Below are 25,437 nucleotides of genomic sequence, written 5' to 3'. Positions count from 1 at the left end.
AGATGGTAACAGGAGACAAGGGACACGATGTTTTTACCCAGGTTCGGGCCCTCTCGGTGGAGGTAAAACCCTACTCCTGCTTGATTAATATTGATGATATGGGTAGTACAAGAGTTGATCTACCACGAGATCAGAGAGGCTAAACCCTAGAAGCTAGCCTATGGTATGATTGTTGTATATATCTATCGACTAGCCTGGCCCTAGTTTACATAATGCACCAGAGGCCTAGGATAACATGAGTCCTAGCTGAATACACCGGTGGGGGAGGAGTCCTTGTCTTGATCACCAAGTATTGTGGAATCCTCCTTGTATGCGGCAGCCATCCGGACTGGCCCATGAGTATACGGCCATGGGGGTCCTCGGCCCAATCTAACAGATCGGGAGATGACGCGCCGAGTACCCCCTAGTCCATGACACCGTGAGTAGATGAGGTAGTACCTATTACCTGTTTTATTATCAAACCTTTGGGAGTTACTTCTATGTTTGCTTATATTGCTACGCTATGCTAGTAGACGTGGATTGGGTGAGTGTATCCATGACAGATATGAGATTTTTAATTAATGGTTTACTTAAGGTGGCAACTTAAATTCACATCTGGGTGGATTGAGGCAGCTGGGGAACCCAGCGTTGCCTGTATTTTTGGAAATCCCGGGGTACCGTGTGATTCTCCTATGGACCGCCACCCAGGCTCAAAGGGATCATGAGATTATTCATGCTAGAAACTTCCGTGTGCAGCCGCAAGCTACTATGGGCTCCAGCATAGTTGAGTATATTGTGTGACCTCTTTCATTGGTAGACTAGCAGATGTAGGGGATGTAGGTTGGTACTGTCTACCCAGAGTAAAGAGTTAATGCTTCTGAAAGACTGTGTCTCGGTCATCCGTTTCTCAAACACCATGTAGTGCGAGAAATCAAGCGGAGGAGATCGAGTCTTGCGGGGAAAAGTGCGCAAACCTCTGTGGAGTGTATAAACTAATCATGGTTAGCCGTGTCCCTAGTTATGGACGTTTTGAGTATCTAGTACCTGTATTATCATGTGAATCTCATCTTGTTACTTAATTTAATTCTGTTGGGTTAATGATGATGTTTAATTGGGATTGAGTTGGAGGAACCTTCTCAATGTTTAACAACCACCATGATAGTTAAATAAAATTTATTCCTTTGTTGTAGAAAAAAATTGGCTTTATGCAAAACTGTAACCATAGAGCTTTCCACCAGCCATATATGCATGTAGTGATAGCATTATTCTGTTCATTACTCTATGTGTTACATTGCCAGCATATTCCATGTGCTGACCCATTTTCGGGCTGCAACGTTCATGTTACAGACTTTTCAGACGTCGAGTAAGGTGCCTTAGGTCGTGATCTTATACTCAGTGATGCCGTTGGAGTTGTTGGACTCGCTTATCTTCCAAGCCTTCCGCTGTTATCGTTATTAGATGGCCTTAAGCCCTTTTATTGTATTAAGATATCTTTTGAGACATTCTATGTAATAAGTGTGTGATTGCTACGCTGTTATAAATCCTTCAAGTAATGTGCATGTCAGCATTACCGATCCAGGGATGACACTGATGCATAGAGATCAGACTGTTTGAGGTCTGGTCGCTACACTGGTCACTGGAACTGGAACTGCCACAAATACTTGGAGGATAAGAAGGATGACAAAGTGAACCAAGGTATATTTGATATACATGTTATTGATGTGTACCTTACTAATGCTCGTAGCAGCGCCTGGGTATTTGATATTGGTTCAGTTGCTCATATTTGTAACTCAAAACAGGAGCTGCGGAATAAATGAAGATTAGCTAAGGGTGATGTGACGATGCACGTCGGAAATGGTTCCAAGGTCAATGTGATCGTCGTCGGCACACTACCTATACACCTACCTTCGGTATTAGTTTTAGACCTGAATAATTGTTATTTGGTGCCTGCGTTGAGCATGAACATTATATCTGGATCTTGTTTATGGCGAGACGGTTATTCATTTAAGTCAGAGAATAATGGTTGTTCTATTTATATGAATAATATCTTTTATGGTCATGCACCCTTGAAGAGTGGTCTATTCTTGTTGAATCTCGATTGTAGTGATACACATATTCAAAATATTGATGCCAAAAGATGCAAAGTTGATAAGGATGGTGCAACAAATTTCTGGCACTGCCGTTTAGGTCGTATTGCTGTAAAGCGCATGAAGAAACTCCATACGGATGGACTTTTTGAATCACTTGATTGTGGATCATTTGATACTTGTGAACCATGCCTCATGGGCAAGATGACTAAAACTCCATTCTCCGGAGCAATGGAACAAGCTAATGACTTCTTGGAAATAATACATACCGATGTATGCGGTCCAATAAGTGTTGAAGCACACGGCGGGTATCGTTATTTTCTGACCTTCACAGATTATTTGAGTAGATATGGGTATATCTACTTGATGAAACACAAGTCTGAATCATTTGAAAAGCTCAAATAATTTCAGAGTGAAGTGGAGAATCATCATAACAAGACAATAAAGTTTCTACGATTTGATCATGGAGGCGAATATTTGAGTTATGAGTTTGGCATTCATTTAAAACAATGTGGAATTGTTTCACAACTTACGCCATCTGGAACACCACAGCGTAATGGTGTGTCCAAATGTTGTAACCGTATTTTATTAGATATGGTGCGATCTATGATGTCTCTTACCGATTTACCACTATCATTTTGGGGTTATGCATTAGAGATAGCTGGATTCACGTTAAATAGGGCACCGTCTAAATTTGTTGAGACAGCACCGTATGAACTATGGTTTGGTAAGAAACCTAAGCTATCGTTTCTTAAAGTCTAGGGTTGCGACACTTATGTCAAAAGGCTTTAGCCTGATAAGCTCGAACCCAAATCGGAGAAGTGCGTCTTCATAGGATACCCTAAGGAAACAATTGGGTACACCCTCTACCACAAATCCGAAGGCAAGATCTTTGTTGCCAAGAATGGAACCTTTCTAGAGAAGGAGTTTTTCTCAAAAGAAGTGAGTGGGAGGAAAGTAGAACTTGATGAGGTAATTGTACCTTCTCTCAAATTGGAAAGTAGCTCATCACAGAAAACCGTCCCCGTGATGCCTATACCAACTAGAAAGGAAGCTAATGATGATGATCATGAAAATTCAGATCAAGTTACTACTGAACCTCGTAGGTCAACCAGAGCATGATCTGCACCAGAGTGGTACGGTGTTTGTCGTGGAATTGTCACGTCAGATGTCCTCATGAAAGGACTTAGTTGTGGAGCCATAGCAACTAGGAAGCTTGAAGGGGTTAATCGGGACAAAGGATACGAGAGGTTTTATACTAGTTCGGCCCCTTACGGTGAAGGTAAGGCCTACGTCTAGTTGGGTTGGTATTGATGTTTCGATGACCAGGGAGCGAGATATGCTATGCTCGGCTCTCAATGAGTTGTTTCTTGCCCTAAGCCACCGGCGGGTCGCCCCCTTATATACACGGGTGGATGCCCTGTGGCTTACAGAGTCCCGGCCGGCTTATAACAGTGTCTGGCTCGGTGACTAGTTAAATCTACCTTATGATACAAGTCATACCATTACAGTGGTTTACTACAACGGGCCTTAAGTCGCCTGTGGGCTTAAGCCCTTTATTGAACCGCCATCTTCATGCTTGGTCTTGGGCTTCTTTCTGGTGAGTCTTCTTTGCGTAACCCGGCCCCTCCTGGGCGGCTTACACAAATAGTTATATCCCCAACATTAGGCCCCAGATTGATTTGAACCTGTTCATGTCAATCTTAAAATACCTTTAAAGAATAGATCTTCAGTCTTTTGACTGTGCAGAAGGTTTTCTTTAACCCGCCATGACGTCATCTTCTGGCTCTGTGTTAACCCGGCGTGACGTCATCCTTTCTTAAATTCCTTTTCTATTCCACTGTATCCTTCAACGGATCTCTGCTTTATTGACTGTTCCGAAAATCGAGGCGCCGGGGCCGCTGGATAATAACTCTTATCTCCTTGTTTCTCACGCCGTCTCAGTCAGTCTTCCTTTATAAATAGGGCGACCTAGGTCTTTCATTGTTCCCTCTTTCAGTCGTCTTCTTCCTCTTGCTTCCTCTCGCGCTCCGCCGCCGCCGCCGCCGTCGAACCCCTCATCTTCATTGACTCAGGCCGCTGCATCAACCTGAGTCTGACCAGAAATCGACGGTGAACCTCTCCAGCTCGTCCACATCCGTGAGTTCCTCTCCTTCCCTTTCTTAGATCTGCATTGGAACTTTGTTGAGTTCATCGGCGTTCATCACCGCCCGACGCAAACCCTCGCTAGTTTTCACCTCCAATGCCCTGTTTAGATGGTAAAAACTACGTAGAACTGATGTGGTAATTGTTTGTGTTTATCTTGCATAGAAACAGATCTCATTTCCCTTGTTTGGAAACCCTCTTCGAGTGTATGAACTTCTCTGCCCTGTTTTTAGGTCTAGAAAATTTTCCTATCAGAACAGATCTTTGATCTCAAATATTAGCAGAAGATTATGAAACCTATTTTTATCACCCGGAAAACTTCTTCTGGTAGATGCCCTTAAACACAACTGTCCAGGTGTCCGGCTTAAATAAATGACACTGATCTGTGAGCCTTGCTTGCTTCTCATGACCTTAAGAATTTTGAACTGCTCTTGATACTCGTAGCGGCTTAAATATTGTTGCACAGTCATCCTTATATCATTAGGCCCCTTTGTAAGCCGCTACCTTAAATAATTTGGATATTTCTCCTGGTTTAAAATTTGAACCGGAACTTCTTATTTTGTCATAGGCCAACTGTTGTCATGGCTCCTAAGGCGGCCAAGGCCCCTGTGACCTACAATTGGGTCCCATCCATAGTTACCAAAAGTAAACGGGCTGAGTTCGTGAAGTCTGTCCACCTGCCAAAAAAGGAGGTCATGTCTTATCATGCCCCTGACCCGTCTGAAGAGAGGCCTCAACCCAAAGAAGGGGAAGTGATAGTTTTCACGGATCACATGAACCGGGGATTTGCCCCTCCCGGCTCAAAATTCTTCAGGGAAGTTTTGAATTTCTTTGATCTTAGACCTCAAGACATTGGACCCAATTCCGTGTCAAACCTTTGCAATTTTCAAGTCTTCTGTGAGGTGTATCTGGGAGAGGAGCCGAGTCTGCTTTTGTTCAGAGAACTTTTTTACTTGAACCGGCAGAATGAACGTGCCAACGGTCCTAGTCTTGAGCTTGGCGGCATCTCGATCCAGCGACGGAGAGACTGCCTTTTTCCTTATGCTGAGCTGCCGAGTCACCCAAAAGATTGGAACCAGATGTGGTTCTACTGTCAGGACATTTCTCCGGCTGATGAGAAGCCTCTGCCCGGCTTTCGCACCCTGCGCCTTGAGTCCAACCATCCGCTGGCGGATAAACTAACCGCTGTTGAACGTCTGCCTCTTAATCCCACCATCAAGAAGATTAAAGCTCTTTTGGGAAATGGTTTGAATGGCATCGATCTGGTCCGAGTATGGGTCACTTGGCGAATACTCCCATTAAGCCGCCGCTCCGGCTTAATGTGTACTTACACAGGTGAAAAGGACGATCCAATGCGTCATAGTCCTGACGACTTACCAGATGATGTGGTAGACACTACAACCCAGTCACTGCTGAAGGAGGGCACTGTAACCAGTAATACCTTTGGCTTACTTCCCTTCTGCAAGAAGAACCCGGCCCCTGCAGTGAGTTATCAATCTTAATAAATACTCTCTGCTTCGTTATACCTTATTTGAGCTCATAATTCTTTATCCTTTTCCACAGGCCGATGACAACTTCTGGAAGGTCAAATATGATCATGACGCTGCCAAGCAAGCCAGGGCAGCCTTAAAAACCGAAAGGAAAGCCGCCAAGACGGGAACCTCAAAGAAAAAGAAACCCAGCGCCTCTGAGTTATTCAAATTGGATGATACTTCTTCGGATGATGAAGAGGTAATCCTTTAACTTTCTTAACTCCCTTTTCGCTATTTTACTGACATTCTGTCCTTTTAGGAGAATACAGGGAACAGTCAAGCAGTTGAAGAAGAGGTAACTATAATCTCCTCCGACTCAGAGCCTTTTCCAAAACAAAAAACCCGAAGGGTGACCCGGAAACTAAGATTTTCACATCCTCTAGCTTATTAAGATCCTCAATTTCTTTTGAAGCAACAACAGCTTGAGAACCAGAGGCAGACTCGGGACAATCAAGATGCAAAACTCTCCTCTGGCTTACCCGATGTAACTAGGAAGCGCCGGACTGAGGTTATCTCCGATTTACATTCTGTTTTACCTTTGGTGCGTTTGATTCGTCAACCTCTCAATTCATCTGACTCCAATTATCAGGATACCTCTCCTTCTTCCGACGAGTCTATGCAATTAAACATGCCGGCTTTCAAAACGGCTCCCGGGTAATGTAACCTTTCTTACTTTAAGTTTTACCGTACTTTATGCTTTAATACTCATCCTTCTTCCTTTATTGACAGCCTGCAAGTGAAGCCCAACAAGAAGGCGAGGAAAAATAAGCCATCTCAAGACCCGGTTGTCATTAAACCGGCGCTTGACTCGTCCGCTCTTGCTAGCTCCACCCATCAGCCACCGCCTGAACCGGCATCTGATATTCCGGTGCCAACCTCTGACCCGCCCGCAGAAGATGTTATCCACAACTTTGATAACCCGGAAGTTCCTAGCCCGGCCAAGACGACTGACCCGGAAGTTGTATATCTGAAAAGTCAATTTGTTGAACCGGGGCGGCCTACTGTTCTTGCCCAATGTACTGCCAAGGAAGAATTTGCTGAGCGTCGAAGAGCCAAACAAGACATCACTGACTATAGCCACTTAAGCATTGGTGATATAGTCTCGGGCTATCTGAACCAGGTGCATAATAGTCGTGACCTGGAAATTGACATGGTGAAACAAATACATCACAAATCTGAGGTATAACTTATGCTATTTTCCTGAATCTTAATTACCGTACCAGCCCCCAAGTCTATTGCTTATGAAATAATATGCTATAGACTTAGAAATCTGCTTACTGTTTGTTTGTCCGGTTTAAAGAGAATATATCTAACCCGGTTATAACATGATAGTTTTAAATTTGCGATACACATTAGCCCCCAAGGGTCAAGTATCTTTACTTGTAAAGTGCTTGAGACTTAATATGTGTGACCCGGTATGGTAGGTTAAAAAACTCTTCAGCATACATTAGCCCCCAAGTGCCAAGTATCTTTACTTGTAAAATGCTTGGAACTTTAAGTGTTACCTTACCGTGATCCTTACCCTAACCTGGTGTCAATGCAGGCCACCATAAGTCAATTTGAGTCGGAGCTTACTATTTTAAAGAGTCGTCCGGAAACTCAAGAACTTGAAACTCAGAAGGCCAACTCCAAATTTGAATTCAGTGTCTCTGAAAATGAGAAGTTGAAGAAAAAATTTGAGTCGGAGAAGAAAGCTTGGGTTGATGAGAAGGCTTCACTAGTGACTCGGGCTGAGACAGCAGAAGCATCTCTTGCAGAGGCAACAACCGAGCTGTCCGACTTAAAATGACAGATATCTCAAATGGTCTCAGCCATCTTCGGTAAGTTACCGTGCAAAACCTCAAACATTGTAATCTTCCAATGACTATTGTAATAGTTACCTCCGGCTGATTGTTATGTTTATGCACACACAGGCCCCACGAGTACCAACCTTAAGCAAAACATGCTGATCAAGCTTAAAGCAGTTTACACCTTAGTGGAACAGCTGTACTCCGGGTCACAATGTGCCTTGGCCGTTGTAGCCTTATCAAACACCCATCCCCGCCTTTTACAAGACGTGCTGAAGCATCTCACTGTGCTACCTCAGCGAATTCAGGATTTAAGGCGGGCATCCGCAAGAGCCGGAGCCGTGGCCGCATTGAGCCGGGCAAAGGCATGGACGCCAGAGCTTGACTTAGCTGATCTCTCTCTTGGATATCCGAGCCTTAAGAAGGACGGTACTACATTTGATGATCATGATTTCACCTCCTGTGTCAAATTCGTACGTCCCTTGGCTACCCTTATTGGGAATGACACTGATCTTACTAAGTATTCACCGGGCTATGATAGCGAGAACCAGAGAATCCCAAACATTCCATATGACCAAGTCAGCCAAATCCCTCCAACGCGTAAGCATACCTTTGCCCCTGAAGTGGACCCGGCCGGTTTAATAGATGATGAAGCTGAGTTTGAAGCCTTGAGTGGCATTGACTGGGCCTCGTCCACCTTCCAGGACAAAGCAACCGACGGAGAGGCAGAGAAGGATAACCCGGAATCTTCAAGCTCGTCGAAGGAATGAACCGCCCGGCATTTTATAACTTTGTAAAAACAATGCTCCACTTATTCAGACTCGGGGAGTCTTGTAATAGGATAGAAAAAACCTCTCAATGTTTGTCATGCCTTCACGCATGTTTATGGCGCTTAATACTTTCGTAATCCGCCATTATTATATATTTCCAGCTCATGTTGATCGTTTGTCTCCTTGATGTTAAATTTTATTGCTTCATCCTGCAATCCCTTTGGTAATCCCACCTGTTTATGTGACCTTCACCGTGTGGATGGATTCAACTCCTGAAAGTCGGAACATATAATGCTCACCTAGCACTTAACAACTTGGGATAATGAATATTAAGCCGGAAGAATCAAAAACCATCTCACAGTGCTTTCAAAAAAGGTCTCAAAATAGTCAAGTAATTATACTTATGACATATAATAAATAATGTTCAGAGGCTTCTGATTCAAATACGATCAGTAAACCGTTCCAAAGGGGTTAAGCTAAGATTCGGATACGATCATATAGCCCCCAGTGGCTTTGGCGATGCCGATCAAGTGGGTATCGACATCTATGTTCTCTTTGGTTCGAATACGACCCATGTTTGAACAGGAAGCCCCCAAGTGACCATAAGAGTTGTTTAATGATGCTGATTCAAATACGATCCACGTCAGACCCAAAGGAGTTAAGCTGTGATTCAAATATGATCAAGAAGCCCCCAAGTGGGTTTGGCAGTATGCCGATCAAGCGGGTATCGACAGCTATGTTCTCTTTGGTTCGAATACGACCTATGTTTGAACAGGAAGCCCCCAAGTGATCATGGCTAGATTCAAATATGATCATAAGCCAGACCAAAGGGAAGCCGGATTCAGATATGATCCGCTCCCCATTGGTAGTATCCACCACCTAATAAAGAAGACATAAAAACATTCTTTATGGGAAAAAAGGATAGAGGTCCTGCTTTATTACTTTATATAATGTGTACATCGTCAAAAATATATACATCTGAAGAGCCGGTGGCTCAAGTATAATAAGGCCGAAGATGGGCTATATTCCACGGCCGGCGGGTCTCCTCCTCCGACTTATGTGAGTCTTTGTGCTCTCGAACATCAATGAGGTAATATGACCCGTTGTTCCGATTCTTGCTGACCACAAAGGGTCCATCCCAAGGCGGAGATAGCTTGTGCATGTTAGATTGATCCTGGATGAGCCGGAGTACCAAGTCACCTTCCTGAAAGGTTCTGCTCTTAACCAGGCAGCTGTGATAGCGGCGCAGGTCTTGCTGGTAAATCGCCGAGCAGGCTATTGCCAAGTCTCGCTCCTCATCCAACTAGTCAAGTGCGTCCTGACGAGCCTTTTCGTTATCCACCTCAACGTAAGCCGCCACACGAGGTGAGTCGTGTCGGATGTCACTTGGAAGAACTGCCTCTGCTCCATAGACCATGAAGAAAGGTGTGTAACCCGTAGATCTGTTAGGCGTAGTGTTGATGCTCCATAGCACAGAGGGTAACTCCTCCACCCAACAACCCGGAGTCCATTTTAAGGGGTCAAAGAGCCGGGGCTTGATACCCTTCAGGATCTCTTGATTAGCTCTTTCCGCTTGATCATTGGATTGAGGATGAGCAACAGCCGAAACATCAAGTCGGATATGTTCTCGTTGACAGAACTCTTCCATGGCTCCCTTGGAGAGATTTGTGCCATTATCAGTTCAAATGTTGTGTGGGAAACCAAAACGAAAGATCACCTTTTTCATGAACTGAACTGTTGTGGCCGCATCACACTTACTGACTGGCTCTGCCTCAACCCACTTTGTAAATTTATCCACTGCCACCAGGAGATGTGTCTTTTTATCTTTAGACCTTTTGAAAGGTCCAACCATGTTTAGCCCCCAGACTGCGAACGGCCAAGTAATTGGGATCATCCTTAACTCTTGAGCCGGCACATGAGCATGTCGTGAGAACTTCTGACAACCGTCACATTTACTAACTAGATCCTCCGCATCAGCATGAGCCGTGAGCCAGTAGAAACCATGATGGAAAGCTTTTGCTACCAGAGATTTTGACCCGACATGATGGCCACAATCCCCTTCATGGATCTCACGGAGTATTTCTTGGCCTTCTGTAGGGGACACACATCGTTGAAACACCCCAGTGACACTTAGGTGATGTAACTCGCTGTTAACAATCGTCATAGATTTGGAGCGCCTGACGATTTGTCTTGCCAAGGTCTCATCCTCAGGTAACTCACCCCGGGTCATGTAAGCCAAATAGGGCACTGTCCAATCCGGGATAACGTGAAGAGCCGCCACCAGTTGTGCCTCTGGGCCTGGCACCGCTAGTTCTTCCTCGGTAGGCACCTTGACAGAAGGGTTATGCAAAACATCAAGAAAGGTGTTAGGTGGCACCGGCTTACGTTGAGATCCCAGCTGGCTTAAAGCATCAGCCGCCTCATTCTTCTTTTGATCAATGTTCTCCACTTGATAACCCCTGAAATGTCCAGCCACGGCATCTACTTCACGTTGATAAGCCGCCATGAGAGGATCCTTGGAATCCCACTTGCCTGACACATGTTGAGCCACGAGATCTGAGTCGCCCAGACACCTTACCTGGCTTAAGTTCATCTCCTTGGCCATCCGGAGACCATGGAGTAAGGCCTCGTACTCAGCTGCATTGTTAGTACATGGGAACATAAGCCGGAGTACATAATGAAATTTGTCACCTCAAGGGGAAGTTAATACAATTCCAGCCCCCGAGCCTTCTAGCTGCCTGGACCCGTCAAAGTGAATAGTCCAATATGTGTTATCTGGCTTCTCCTCACGTGCCTACAACTCTGTCCAATCATTGATAAAGCCACCAAGGCCTGAGACTTAATAGCAGTACGTGGCATGTACTTCAAGCCATGAGGCCCAAGCTTGATAGCCCACTTGGCGACTCGTCCTGTGGCCTCCCTATTCTGGATGATGTCTCCCAAAGGGGCAGAACTTACCACAGTTATAGGATGACTTTGAAAGTACTGCTTCAACTTCCAGTTGGCCATAAACACTCCGTAAACGAGTTTCTGCCAATGTGGATATCTTTGTTTAGACTCAATGAGCACCTCACTGATATAGTAAACCGGCCATTGAACCGGATGCTCCTTGCCAGCTTCCTTACGCTCCACCATGATGGCAACACTGACCGCTCGTGAATTAGCAGCCACATACAACAGCAACGGCTCTCTGTCAATGGGAGACGCAAGAACCGGTGGTTCAGACAATTGCCTCTTCAAGTCTTCAAAGGCAGTATCCGCAGCATCACTCTAGACAAAGGTGTCAATTTTCTTCATCATCTGATATAATGGAAGGGCCTTCTCACCTAACCGGCTCATGAATCGGCTTAAAGCGGCAACACGACCCGCCAGTCGCTGAACATCATTGATGCACACCGGCTTAGCTAGAGAGGTAATCGCCTTAATCTTCTCCGGATTAGCTTCAATGCCTCTGTTTGACACCAGAAAACCTAAGAGCTTGCCTGCAGGTACACCAAACACACACTTGGCCGGGTTAAGCATCATCTTGTAAACCCGGAGATTATCAAAGGTCTCTTTCAAGTCAGATATCAAGGTTTCCTTTTCTCTGGACTTCACCACATGTCATCTACGTAAGCATGAACATTACGCCCAATTTGATAGTGCAAACAGTTCTGCACACACAGCTGATAAGTCGCCTGGGCACTTTTGAGTTCAAACGACATAGATACATAGCAGAAGGATCCAAACGGAGTGATGAAAGCTGTCTTCTCCTGGTCCTTAACTGCCATCTTGATCTGATGATAACCAGAGTAAGCATCCAAGAAGCTCAAACATTCACAACCCGCCGTAGCATCAATGATTTGATCAATATGGGGGAGAGCAAAGGGATCAGCCGGACAAGCCTTGTTTAAGTCCGTGTAATCCAGACACATCCGCCAAGTGCCGTTCTTCTTGAGCACTAACACCGGGTTAGCCAACCACTCCGGGTGAAAAACTTCAACAATAAACCCGTTCGCTAAGAGCCGGGCGGCCTCTTCCCCAATAGCTTTCCGTCTCTCTTCGTTGAACCGTCGGAGAAACTGCCTGACCGGCTTATACTTTGGATCAATATTGAGAGTGTGCTCAGCGAGTTCCCTCGGTACACCCGGCATGTCAGAAGGCTTCCATGCAAAGATGTCCCGGTTCTCACAGATGAACTTGATGAGCGCGCTTTCCTATTTAGGATCCAAATTGGCACTGATACTGAATTGTTTAGAAGCATCTCCTGGGGTAAAGTCAACAAGCTTTGTCTCAGCGGCCGATTACTTCAACGCCGGGTCATGCTCAGTAGTTGGTTTCTTGAAGGAGGTCATATCCGCCGGGTCAACATTATCTTGATAAAATTTGAGCTCCTCCGTGGCACAGGCAGACTCAGTGTAAGCCGCATCGCCTTCTTCACATTCCAAGGCCACCTTTCGACTCCCATGCACAGTGATGGTGCCCTTGTAACCCGGCATCTTGAGCTGTAAGTAAACGTAACATGGCCGTGCCATGAATTTAGCATAAGCCGGTCGCCCAAACAGAGCGTGATATGGACTCCTGATTTTAACCACTTCAAACGTCAATTTCTCAGCCCTGGAGTCATACTCATCTCCAAAGGCCACCTCCAATTCAATCTTACCAACTTGGTAAGCCGACTTACCCGGAACCACCCCATGGAAAACAGTGTTGGATGTTCTCAAATTCTTCTCAGTCAACCCCATGCGCTAAAAGGTCTCGTAGTAGAGGATATTGATGCTGCTACCACCGTCCATGAGTACCTTAGTGAACTTATATACACCAACTTGGGGTGCTACCACCAAGGCTAACTGACCCGGATTATCGACCCGTGGAGGGTGATCCTCTCGGCTCCATATAATGGGCTGTTCTGACCATCTCAAATAACGAGGAATTGCCGGCTTAATAGAATTCACGGCCCTCTTATGAACCTTCTAGTCACGTTTGCATAAACTAGTGGTAAACACGTGATACTGCCGACCACTTAACTGTTTCGGATGGCTTTGATAACCGGACTGCTGCTGCTGTTGCCCTCCCTGACCAGACTGCTGCTGACTATTACCGCCTGGATGCGCCTGAAAGCCGGAATTTGAACCACCGCCCGGGCCATGAAAACCGCCAGCCCCTGAGCCACCGCCAGATCCATGACTGCCATCAAAGGTGTTGGAATTTTTAAATGCCTTCATGATCGCGCAATCCTTCCATAGGTGTGTGGCGGGGTGCTCTCGGGTGCCGTGTTTCGGGCAGGGCTCATTGAGTAGCTGCTCAAGAGATGGGCCTGACCCGCCGGATCGAGGCGGCTTACCCTTACGTCTCTCATTGTTACCGTATGCATTGGCCACAAACTCCGGGTTACCGTCCACCTTACGCTTATTGCCGCTTAGATTCCCCAAGTTAATGATGTTGACCCTTTCCATTTCCGTTCCCTTTTCCCTTCCCTAGCTTCTCATCGTCAGACACGAGATCCTTGGTACTATCAGAATTGGCATATTTGACTAAAGCCACCATCAGCGTACCCATATCCTTGCAGTCGCGTTTAAGGCGCCCCAGTTTCTGCCTCAGCGGCTCAAAGCTGCAATTCTTCTCCAACATAAGGACTGCAGAACCGACATCCATCTTGTTAGATGAATGAATTATTTCCTTGACACGGTGTACCCAATGGGTGGTGGATTCACCCTCCTCCTGCTTACAATTCGTCAAGTCCATGATCGACATAGATTGCTTACAGGTGTCCTTGAAGTTCTGGATGAAACAGGCTTTTAACTCTTCCCATGAACCAATGGAATTGGGTGGCAAAACTTTTAACCAAGATCGGGCCGTTCCATCTAGCATCATGGTGAAATATTTAGCCATTGCCGCATCACTGACTTCCAACAGCTCCATGGCCATCTCGTAACTCTCGGTCCATGCTCCGGGCTGTAAGTCGGCTGTGTAATTCGGCACCTTTCGAGGTCCCTTGAAGTCCTTGGGCAGGCGCACGTTGCACAAAGCCGGTACCAAACAAGGAACACCACCGGTTCTAATGGCTACTCCCGCCTCAACAGAAGTCATTGGATACTCTGAGATATCCTGATGAGCCGCCTGTTGAGCCGCCAACTGAGCCGCCCGCTCGTTCTCCTGATGTATTCGGTCTTGCACCGGGTTATAGCCACCATGTTGGTTACGGCGTTGGGCGTTGCTTGACAAAGCTTCGGACTCCATGTGTCTGCTGTAACTCGGGCTCCGGTTCTGATGAGGCGGTGCTAACCAAGGCGGAGGAGTTGAATGAATCATGTCCCTATTGTAAGAATAGGTCTCTTGCTGAGCCAGGGCCGTCTGGAGAAGCTCTCTGACCCTCCGGGTCTCCACCGCTATCGGGTCATCATCGTCCATGGGCAGAGCCGCCAAGCGCGCCAAAGCCGCGATTAAGTTATCCATGGGGTTGGAAAAGTGACCCTCCGGTATTGGCACATAACGCGATGGTGCCATGCTCACATGAGGAGGTGGCATATCTCGAGGCTGAGCCGGTCCTCCTGCTCCGGCTGTCATAAACTGATTGGCATCTGGCGGGTTACTTGGGCCGGCTCTGGGTGTAGCGAAAAGAACTCGAGGGTCGTAATTTGGAGGTAAACGGGATTGGGTTTTCTGGTGTCTCCTCCTCATTACCTCATTGGATGCGTTTAAGCTCATCGTGAGCTGGTAAGCTTCTGACTGCAACGCTGCGCCCGGGCGTCGAGAGCTGCCTGCTCTGTAGCTAGTGTAGTATCCTCAGCTACCAAGGCCTCCTTGGCCTGAGCTATCTCCTCACGCACCCGTGCCACCTCCGCGTCATGCTCATCTTTGTTCGCAGAGATCACCGTGGTGGTTAACAGGGCCATAAGCTTGTCCATGAGGTCTATCATCACTTGAGCCGGCGGGCGCACAGGGCCACCTGCCCCGGCTATCCCTATCCCGGATGTTATTGCTGCAACAGCTGTAGAGTTAGAGCTGGGCTGAGTCCCAGCCATGAAGATTCCTGCCCATCTTGGCGGCTCATATGGGTCCGGAATACTGATGCCATCGGAACAGCCCCCGAGCACGCCGTCTTGCACCTGATACAACGAATCTGTTGAATCGGCGGACGAATCACCGTCTGAGAGGACGGCCGTCTCACCACCATCTTCAGATCCTTTAGAAAGTTCCTCTCCGTGGATGCAGCCCACGAAGGCACGCTTCATGACGGGTTGAGCTCGGGTCTTCCTCGCACGCTGAGCCGTCTCGATGAGGTCGGTGCCATTGTCCGGCTCAGGTCCCGGCTCTCCGATCCGGCCGATGAAGACATGGATTCCGCCGAAGGGGACTCGGTACCCGTACTCAATTGAGCCGGCGTCGGGGCCCCAGCCTTCATCGTCTATGTAGATCTTGCCACGACGACTCTTCGTCATCCGACCCGTTACGTATCCCTTGAGCCCTTCAAAGTTGCCCTTCAAGAACTCAAATCCATCATGCGCTGGCCCCACGGTGGGCGCCAACTATCATGGAATTGTCACGTCAGATGTCCTCGTGAAAGGACTTAGTTGTGGAGCCATCGCAACTAGGAAGCTTGAAGGGGTTAATCGGGACAAAGGACACGAGAGGTTTTATACTAGTTCGGCCCCTTACGGTGAAGTTAAGGCCTACATCTAGTTGGGTTGGTATTGATTTTTCGATGACCAGGGAGCGAGATACGCTATGCCCGGCTCTCGATGAGTCGTTTCTTGCCCTAAGCCGCCGGCAGGTCACCCCCTTATATACATGGGTGGATGCCCTGTGGCTTACACAGTCCCGACCGGCTTATAACAGTGTCCGGCTTGGTGACTAGTTAAATCTACCTTATGATACAAGTCATACCATTACGGCGGTTTACTACAATGGGCCTTAAGTCGCCTGTGGGCTTAAGCCCTTTATTGAACCGCCATCTTCATGCTTGGTCCTGGGCTTCTTTCTGGTGAGTCTTCTTTGCGTAACCCGGCCCCTCCTAGGCGGCTTACACAAATAGTTATATCCCCAACAGTGATCCTGTTCTGGAAGTCATGTTACTAGACCAAGGCGAACCTACGAACTATGAAGAGGCTATGATGAGCCTAGATTTTGATAAATGGCTTGAGGCCATGAAATCTAAGATAGGATCCATGTATGAGAACAAAGTGTGTACTTTGGTGGACTTGCCCGATGATCAGCAAGCCATTGAGAATAAATGGATCTTCAAGAAGAAGACAGACGTTGATGGTAATGTCACCATCTACAAAGCTTGACTTGTTGCAAAAGGTTTTCGACAAGTTCAAGGGGTTGTACGATGAGTTCTTCTCACCCGTAGCAATGCTTAAATTAGTCCAAATAATGTTAGCAATTGCCGCATTTTATAATTATGAAATCTGGCAGATTGACGTCAAAAATGCATTCCTTAATGGATTTCTTACAGAGGAGTTGTATATGATCCAACCAGAAGGTTTTGTCGATCCTAAAGGTGCTAACAAAGTGTGCAAGCTCTAGCGATCCATCTATGGACTGGTGCAAGCATCTCGGAGTTGGAATATATGCTTTGATGAGGTGATCAAAGCATGTGGTTTTATACAGACTTATGGTGAAGCCTGTATTTACAAGAAAGTGAGTAGGAGTTCTGTAGCATTTCTGATATTATATGTGGATGACATATTGTTGATCAGAAATGATATAGAATTTCTGGATAGCATAAAAGGATACTTGAGTAAGAATTTTTGAAGATCGGTGAATCTACTTATATATTGGGCATCAAGATCTATAGGGATAGATCAAGACGCTTGATAGGACTTTCAAAAAGCACATACCATGATAAAGTTTTGAAGAAGTTCAAAATGGATAAGTCAAAGAAAGGGTTCTTGCCTATGTTACAAGGTGTGAAATTGAGCCAGATTCAAAGCCCAACCACTGCAAAAGATAGAGAGAAAATGAAAGTCATTCCCTATGCCTCAGCCACATAGGTTCTATCATGTATGCTATATTTTGTACCAGACATGATGTGTGCCTTGCCATAAGTTTGGCAGGGAGGTACCAAAGTAATCTAGGAGTGGATCACTGGACATTGGTCAAGAACATCCTAAAGCACCTGAAAAGGACCCAGGATATGTTTCTCGTTTATGGACCATGGATGCTAGCTTTGACACTGATCCAGATGACTCTAAGTGTGATATACGTGTCCGGTTTGCGACCTAGAGTCATCTGATCAGTGTCAATATTGAATGGTGGAGCTGTCAGTTGGTGCAGTTCCATGCATACCATCATGGTGGGATCTACGTGTGATGCGGAGTACATAGCTGCTTCGGAAGCAGCACATGAAGGAGTTCATATCTGATCTAGGTGTAATACCTAGTGCATCGGGTCCAATGAAAATCTTCTTGAGCAATTGCCTTGGCAAAGGAATCCAGGTTTCACAAGAGAACCAAACACATCAAGAGACGCTTCAACTCCATTCGTGAAAAGGTCAAGGATGGAGATAAAGAAATTTGCAAAGTGCATATGGATCTGAATGTGGCAAACCCGTTGACTAAGCCTCTTCCGCGAGGAAAACATTATCAGCACCAAAACTCCATGGGTGTTAGATTCATCACAATGTAATCTAGATTTCTGACTCTAGTGCAAGTGGGAGACTGAAGGAAATATGCCCTAGAGGCAATAATAAAGTTGTTATATTATATTTTCTTATTCATGATAAAGGTTTATTATTCATGCTAGAATTGTATTGATCGGAAACTTAAATACATGTGCGAATACATAAAAAAATATCATGTCCCTAGTAAGACTCTACTAGACTAGCTCGTTGATCAAAGATGGTTAAGGTTTCCTAACCATAGACATGTGTTGTCATTTGATAACGGGATCACATCATTAGGATAATGATGTGATGGACAAGACCCATCCGTTAGCTCAGTATATTGATCGTTCAGTTTTTGTTATTGCTTTCTTCATATCAAATACATATTCCCTTGACTATGAGATTATGCAACTCCCGGATACCAGAGGAATACCTTATGTGCTATTAGACGTCACAACGTAACTGGCTGATTATAAAGATGCTCTACATGTATCTCCGAAGGTGTTTGTTGAGTTGGCATAGATTGTGATTAGGATTTGTCACTCCGAGTATCGAAGAGGTATCTCTGGGCCCTCTCGGTAATACACATCATAAGATAAGAAGCCTTGCAAGAAAAGTGACTAATGAGTTAGTTGCACGATGATGTATTATGTAACGATTAAAGAGACTTGCCGGTAACGTGATTGAACTAGGTATGAAGATACCGACGATCGAATCTTGGGCAAGTAACATACCCATGGACAAAGGGAATTACGTATGTTTTCATAACGGTTCGACCGATAAATATCTTCATAGAATATGTTGGAGCCAATATGGGCATCCAGGTTCTTCTATTGGTTATTGACTGGCTCGGTCATGTCTACATAGTTCTTGAACCGGTACGGTTCACACGCTTAATGTTCATTCACGATATAGTGTTATATGAGTTATATGATTTGGTGATTGAATGTTGTTCGGAGTCCCGGATGTGATCACGGACATGACGAGGAGTCTCGAAATGATCGAGAGGTAAAGATTGATAAATATCTTCATAGAATATGTAGGAGCCAATATGGACATCCATGTTCTTCTATTGGTTATTGACCGGAGAGGTGTCTCGGTCATGTCTACATAGTTCTCGAACCCGTAGGGTCTGCACACTTAACGTTCATTGACGATATAGTGTTATATGAGTTATATGATTTCGTGATTGAATGTTGTTCGGAGTCCCGAATGTGATCACGGACATGATGAGGAGTCTCGAAATGATCAAGAGGTAAAGATTGATATATAGGACGATGGTATTCATACACCGGAAGTGTTTCAAAGTATACCGGGAGATCATCTGAGTGCCAGACACCCCCGGGAGGTTAGTGGGCCTATTGGGCCATAACAGGAGAGCACACCAACCCACAAGGGGCTTCCACGCCCCACATGGCAGCCACCCCAGTGGGGAAAGGTAAGGGGAGGGATTCAGCCTCCCGCTTCCTTCCTCTCCCCCCTTTCCTCCCCCCCTCCGACAAATATGGCAGGGGCCGCGGCCAAGGGTAGGAGCCCAAGTAGGATTCAGACCTACTTGGGGCGCCCCTTGGCCTCTCCCCTCTCCCTCCCACCTATATACATATGTGGGGGGTGCCTAGCGCAACACAACATTGTCTTAGCCATGTGTGGCGCCCCCCTCCACCGTTTACACCCCCGGTCATTTTTTCGTAGTGCTTAGGCGAAGCCCTGCGGAGACAGCTTCACCGTCACCGTCACCATGCTGTTGGGCTACTGGAACTCATCCACTACCTCGCCATCTTGCTGGATCAAGAAGGTGAAGGACGTCATCGAGCTGAGCGTGTGCTCGACATGGAGGTGCCGTACGTTCGGTGCTTGATCGGTTGGAAGACGAAGAAGTTCGACTACATTAATAGTGTCATCAAACACTTCTGCTTACGGTCTATGAGGGTGCGTAGACACACTCTCCCCTCTCGTTGCTATGCATCTCCATGGATAGATCTTGCATGTGCGTAGAGTTTTTTTGTTTTCCATGCAACGTTTCCCAACAAGCGTCAGGTTGCAAGTATTTGTTCTTTGTGTGCAGGTACCGTTTACATAGTGTTGCTTGGTTCTCCTACTGGACTGATATCTTGGTTTCATAACCGAGGGAAATACCTACCATAGCGGTGTTGCATCATCCCTTCCTCTTTGGGGAAATACCGACATAGTTCAAGCGATACCAAGCAACTGTCCCTATCTTTAGGGAGTTTTTCTATATCAACCACCAGATCGTGTTTGCAGATAGTCCAAGCATAGAGCTTGGCGGGGTTTCCATGCAGAGGCGGAAGAACTGTCCTTTTCCAGAAGGTAAACTGGTGAGTCATCTGAAAGGATGGAATAGAACCTAGTTCTACTGCAAGAAAACTACTCCTACAGGCGAAAACCTATTGTCGGGTTACAAACTGGAGCGACTTAACACAACCGAACCTTTTCCTAGTTGGACTTCTAAAAAAAGCGACAACAAGTCACCCATATATACTCTAAATTGAGAGCCTTGTCGGCAAACGACCTCACTGGGATGGATCTGACCCGGTGTTGGATCAGTTGGAGAATTCAGCCATTAAATCGGAGGGGCGACTTAATATGCAATTATACCAGCGACTTAGCTGACGTGCAATGCTTCAGCCAAGTTGACTTGTTAGTTGACGACTTAAACAAGGCCGTGAAGAGACTGCTAGGAGAGCCCCAAGATGCATGCAAGAAGACGAGGCTTGCTCCTTTCTGTATTAAAAACCCAGGGCCTCTAGTAAGTATGCTTGTATTCATTTATCCTGCTCATTAATCTTTGCTTGACCCGGGGTCACTTCTTAATCCATCAAAACATGTAGGCCGACTCTCCATTTTGGAAAAGTAAAAAGGCATGCAAGCCTACTCCGGTGCCAACTACACAAATGAATGCACCAGTTGGCGATGATGAGCCGCTGCTGGAAATGAGTCGGAGGTAGAGCTTGACTCACTTTGTCATTTATTTATACAACTCGCGGACGCCCCTTCTTCTCAGGATATTAAGGAAAAACAGTCAAGCCGGCCTTGTTGAGGTAATTTGCATCTCATCCAGCTCAGATATTTTTATACCAAAGAAAACGAGACAAGCCGTCTGATACGTCTCCGTCCTATCTATAATTTTTGATTGTTCAATGCCAATATTATTCAACTTTTATATACTTTTGGCAACTTTTTATACAATTTTTTGGGACTAACATATTGATCTAGTGCCCAATGCCAGTTCCTGTCTGTTGCATGTTTTTTGTTTTGCAGAAACCCAATATCAAATCGAGTCCAAACGGGATAAAAACGGACCGAGATTTTTTTCGGAATATTTATGATTTTTGGGAAGTAAAATCAAAGCGAAACGGTGTCCGGGGTGGCCACGAGACAGGGGGCATGCCCGCCACCATGGGCGCGCCCTGGACTCTCGTGTGCCACCCGTAAGGCGGTTCACGCTCTTCTTTTGGCGCAAGAAAGCTAATTTTATGAGAAAGATCTAGGCAAAAGATTCACCCCAATCGGAGTTACGGAGCTCCGGATATTTAAGAAACAGTGATGGGGTAGAATTCCAGAACGCAGAAACAGAGAGATGGATCCAATCTTGGAGGGGCTCTCGCCCCTCCCAAGCCATGGGAGCCAAGGAACAGAGGGGAAAGCCTTCTCCCATCTAGGAAGAAGGTCAAGGAAGAAAAATAAGGGGGGCTCTCTCCCCCTTGCTTCCGGTGGCGCCGGAACACCGCCGGGGGCCATCATCATCACCGCGATCTTCACCAACACATCCATCATCTTCACCAACATCTCCATCACCTTCCCCCATCTATATTCAGCGGTCCACTCTCCTGCAACCCTCTGTACCCTCTACTTGAACATGGTGCTTTTTGCTTCATATTATTATCCAATGATGTGTTGCCATCCTATGATGTCTGAGTAGATTTCTGTTGTCCTATCGGTGATTGATGAATTGCTATGATTGGTTTGAGTTGCATGTTTTATTATTGGTGCTGTCCTATGGTGCCCTCCGTGTCGTGCAAGCATGAGGGATTCCCGCTGTAGGGTTTGCAATATGTTTATGATTTGCTTATGGTGGGTTGCGTGAGTGACTGAAACACAAACCCGAGTAAGTAGGTTGTTTGCGTATGGGATAAAAGGGGACTTGATGCTTTAATGCTATGGTTGGGTTTTACCTTAATGAATCTTTAGTAGTTGCGGATGCTTGCTAGAGTTCCAATCATAAGTGCATAGAATTCCAAGTAAGGGATGATATGTTAGCTTATGCCTCTCCCTCAAATAGAATTACAATAGTGATTACCGGTCTAGCAACGTAGTCAATTGCTTAGGGACAATTTCACAACTCCTACCACCACTTTTCCACATTCGCTATATTTACTTTATTGCATCTTTATCTAAACAGCCCCTACTTTTTATTTACGTGTTCTTTATTATCTTGCAAACCTATCCTATCACACCTACAAAGTATTTCTAGTTTTATACTTGTTCTAGGTAAAGCGAACGTCAAGCGTGCGTAGAGTCGTATCAGTGGCCGATAGGACTTGAGAGAGTATTTGTTCTACCTTTAGCTCCTCGTTGGGTTCGACACTCTTACTTATCGAAAGAGGCTACAACTATCCCGTATACTTGCGGGTCATCAAGACCTTTTTCTAGCGCCGTTGCCGGGGAGTCATAGTGTGGGGTGAATATTCTCGTATGTGCTTGTTTGCTTTATCACTAAGTAATTTTTATTTGCTGTTCTTAGTTGTTTTCTACCTTTAGCTATGGGTAGGAAACACAAAATACCAAAAAAAAATTAGTTGTACCTACTGAACGAGTGGTTGAAGAACCACTCAAAATCTATCACACTCTTGAAGCTTTTTACTTGGATCATCTTCGATCCCTTTGTGCTCGTGCTGAAACCCCCACTAGTTTAGTTGAGGGAAAATCTTTAGATGAGCATGCTTGTTTTGTGCGACACCGTATATCTGAAAAAGGGAAACTATTATGGGATCAACTTCAATGTTTGCAATGCTATGCTTGGAATTTATGTGAAATATATGAGTTTACTTGTTGTTCTGAAGACCCTAAGTGTCGGGGAAACTGATCCTCGAACACCTATGGGGCTGGCGGACCGGGCCCCTTTCGGTTCGGCGGGGGGCGGAGATCGCACGAAGAGCAGATCGAGGCGAAGCACACGAGCAGTTTACCCAGCTTCGGAGCTCTCCGGAGAGATAACACTCCTACTGCTGCTTGTCTGGTTCTATTCTGTTCTTGCTCTAGCGCGAGAGCGTAGTGTCTTTCTGGGTTACGAATGAGTCGAACCGAACCGAACCCGAACCCCCTCTACGTTGCGCATGGGCCTCCTTTTATACGCTAAAGGGGTCATCGACAGGTGGCAACGCAGAGAAGGGTACAAATGTAAAAAGTGGGGTGGTTGGTACAGTTACTTGTACAGTGCACCCTACCTAACCCTGACGACAGGGGACAAGGGCATTAAAGGCTCGTCTGAGTCGCCCATACAGTGCAGAAAAGGACCGTTAGGGGCGCCACCGTTCGCCACGACGGCGATCTTGTCAGCTTCGCATGCCACTGCGCGTCGCTGGCTGCACAGCCTCCCGCCACGCGCGCCTGGAGAGGCCTCCAGAGCGACACGTTGGTGGATGCGCTGGAGCGTGGGCACTGAGTGGCCACCTGCCGCGGCAAGTGCCTTGCCGCTGTTGTTATCTTATCGGGTCCGGAAGCTTGTCGCTCACCGGGCGTCGAGGTACCTTGTTTGGTCTTCCCGGCAAGCTCCTCTTGCCGGGGCCTTGTTGCCTTGCCGGAGCGCGTGGCGCGTCGCGGCAAGTTCTTCGGAGTGCCTCGGTTGGCCTTCCCGGCAAGCTCCTCTTGCCGGGGCCTTGTCTCCTGAGCTTAAATACTTTGTTCTTGAATGGCTCCAAGGGAACCATGGAGGATCTTGGCGTTCGCCCGGCAAGCCTTGCCGCGGGGTGCTGCAACTGCCCGTGCACAAGTTCGGGGTACTATGGTACCCCTATTCTAGTACACCGACAGGAGCCCCCGGGCCTGGGCCAGACACGGTGCCGAGCGCTGTTGGGCCAGGCCTAAGACAGGGCACGGGCACACGCGGACTGGGCCACACCGAATCTCGCTCCGTATCCACCGCGTTCTCCCATAACGGCACGCGTTGAATGCGGCATCGTGGGAGAGATAGTGGGTGGTTGTTTATTCGGAAGGGCGAAACGTCCGCCCCGTCCCTCTTTATAAGCAGAGGAAACAGGGGCAGTTCGTTCCCCCTCACTGGTTGCTGCTACTCCATCTTCAAGAACCTCCGCCGCTCTCCCCTTCTTCTTGAAGCTGAGAGAGCAGCGCTCCGCCCCCCATTGCCACCAGCATCACCACGCCGTCGACCTCCCTCACAACCTCCGCCATGGCCCCGAAAGCCGACAAGGGAAAGGGCGTGAAGTCAGCCGAGGCACAGCGGCTCGCGGCGCTGCGGAAGGAGCGGGCGATTTTCTCCCCTCAGCTCGGCGTGCAGGAGCTGAGGGAGTACTTCTACCTCTTTTGGGCGACGGAGACGCGTGCGCATCCGCGCACGAGGGTACTCCCGGCCGCTGCTTCGGAGCTGGCTCCAAACGGGTACCCATTCTTCGCGCTATTCTTCTATTGCGGGCTCTGCCCGCCCTTCTCGGAGTTCTTCTACGATATCATGAACACATACGGCTTCCGCCTCCTTGACTTCACCCCCAACGCCGTTCTGACCATGGTAGTTTTCGCACATTTGTGCGAAAACTTTGTCGGAGTCCACCCCAGTGTTGCCCTTTTCCGCCACTACTTCATACCTCGGGTAGAGAGAGGAGAGCCGCTTGCCGGAGGGATCGCCTGGATCTCGAGAGTTGGCAAGAAGGAGGCGTACTTGGAGGGTGAGCTCCGCAGCAAGTGGGATGAGTGGAGAGCGGAGTGGTGCTAGATTGTCGAGGAGAATCCGCAGCCCTTCACCGCCGTGCGCCAAACTCCAATAGTGCGCGGCAATGACTGGAGCAACGTGGCCCCGGAAGACGAGAGGCTGAAGATCGCCATTACTAGGATCCTTCACCTCAGGCTTGCCGGGCTCACTGTAGGCGCTGTAGGCGCAGATTTCCTCCGCCGCCGCATCGCCCCCCTGCAGGAGAGGGGGAGGCCCGCCTGGGAATTCAAGAACTCGGCGGACATCATGAGGCTGCGGCCGGGCCTCAACTACAACTTCACCATCTTGGAGCTGGATGCAATGCTCCTGGAGTTGTTCAAACGCGACCCCCAGCACCCATTCACGCTGCCGAGGGGCGTTGTCCCATTATGCAACAATTCTTCGCTTGACCGGATCCACGCCATGATGGCGTTGTGTGATTCACATGGAATTGTTCCAACTTGGCAAGAGCCTGCGGATGACGTCGTGCAAGCGTTCTTCGACAACTTGGAAGAAGTGCCGGTCCACGCTGACGAGCAGAAGAGCCTCACCCGTGACACCACCGACGAGGAGCTGCAGTGCATCGCCACTAGGGCGGAAGAGGTTGA

The sequence above is a fragment of the Triticum aestivum genome, chromosome 2B (assembly GCF_018294505.1).
Source record: "Triticum aestivum cultivar Chinese Spring chromosome 2B, IWGSC CS RefSeq v2.1, whole genome shotgun sequence".
In the NCBI taxonomy this organism is placed as follows: Eukaryota; Viridiplantae; Streptophyta; class Magnoliopsida; order Poales; family Poaceae; genus Triticum; species Triticum aestivum.
Note: the sequence above shows the minus strand (reverse complement) of the source record.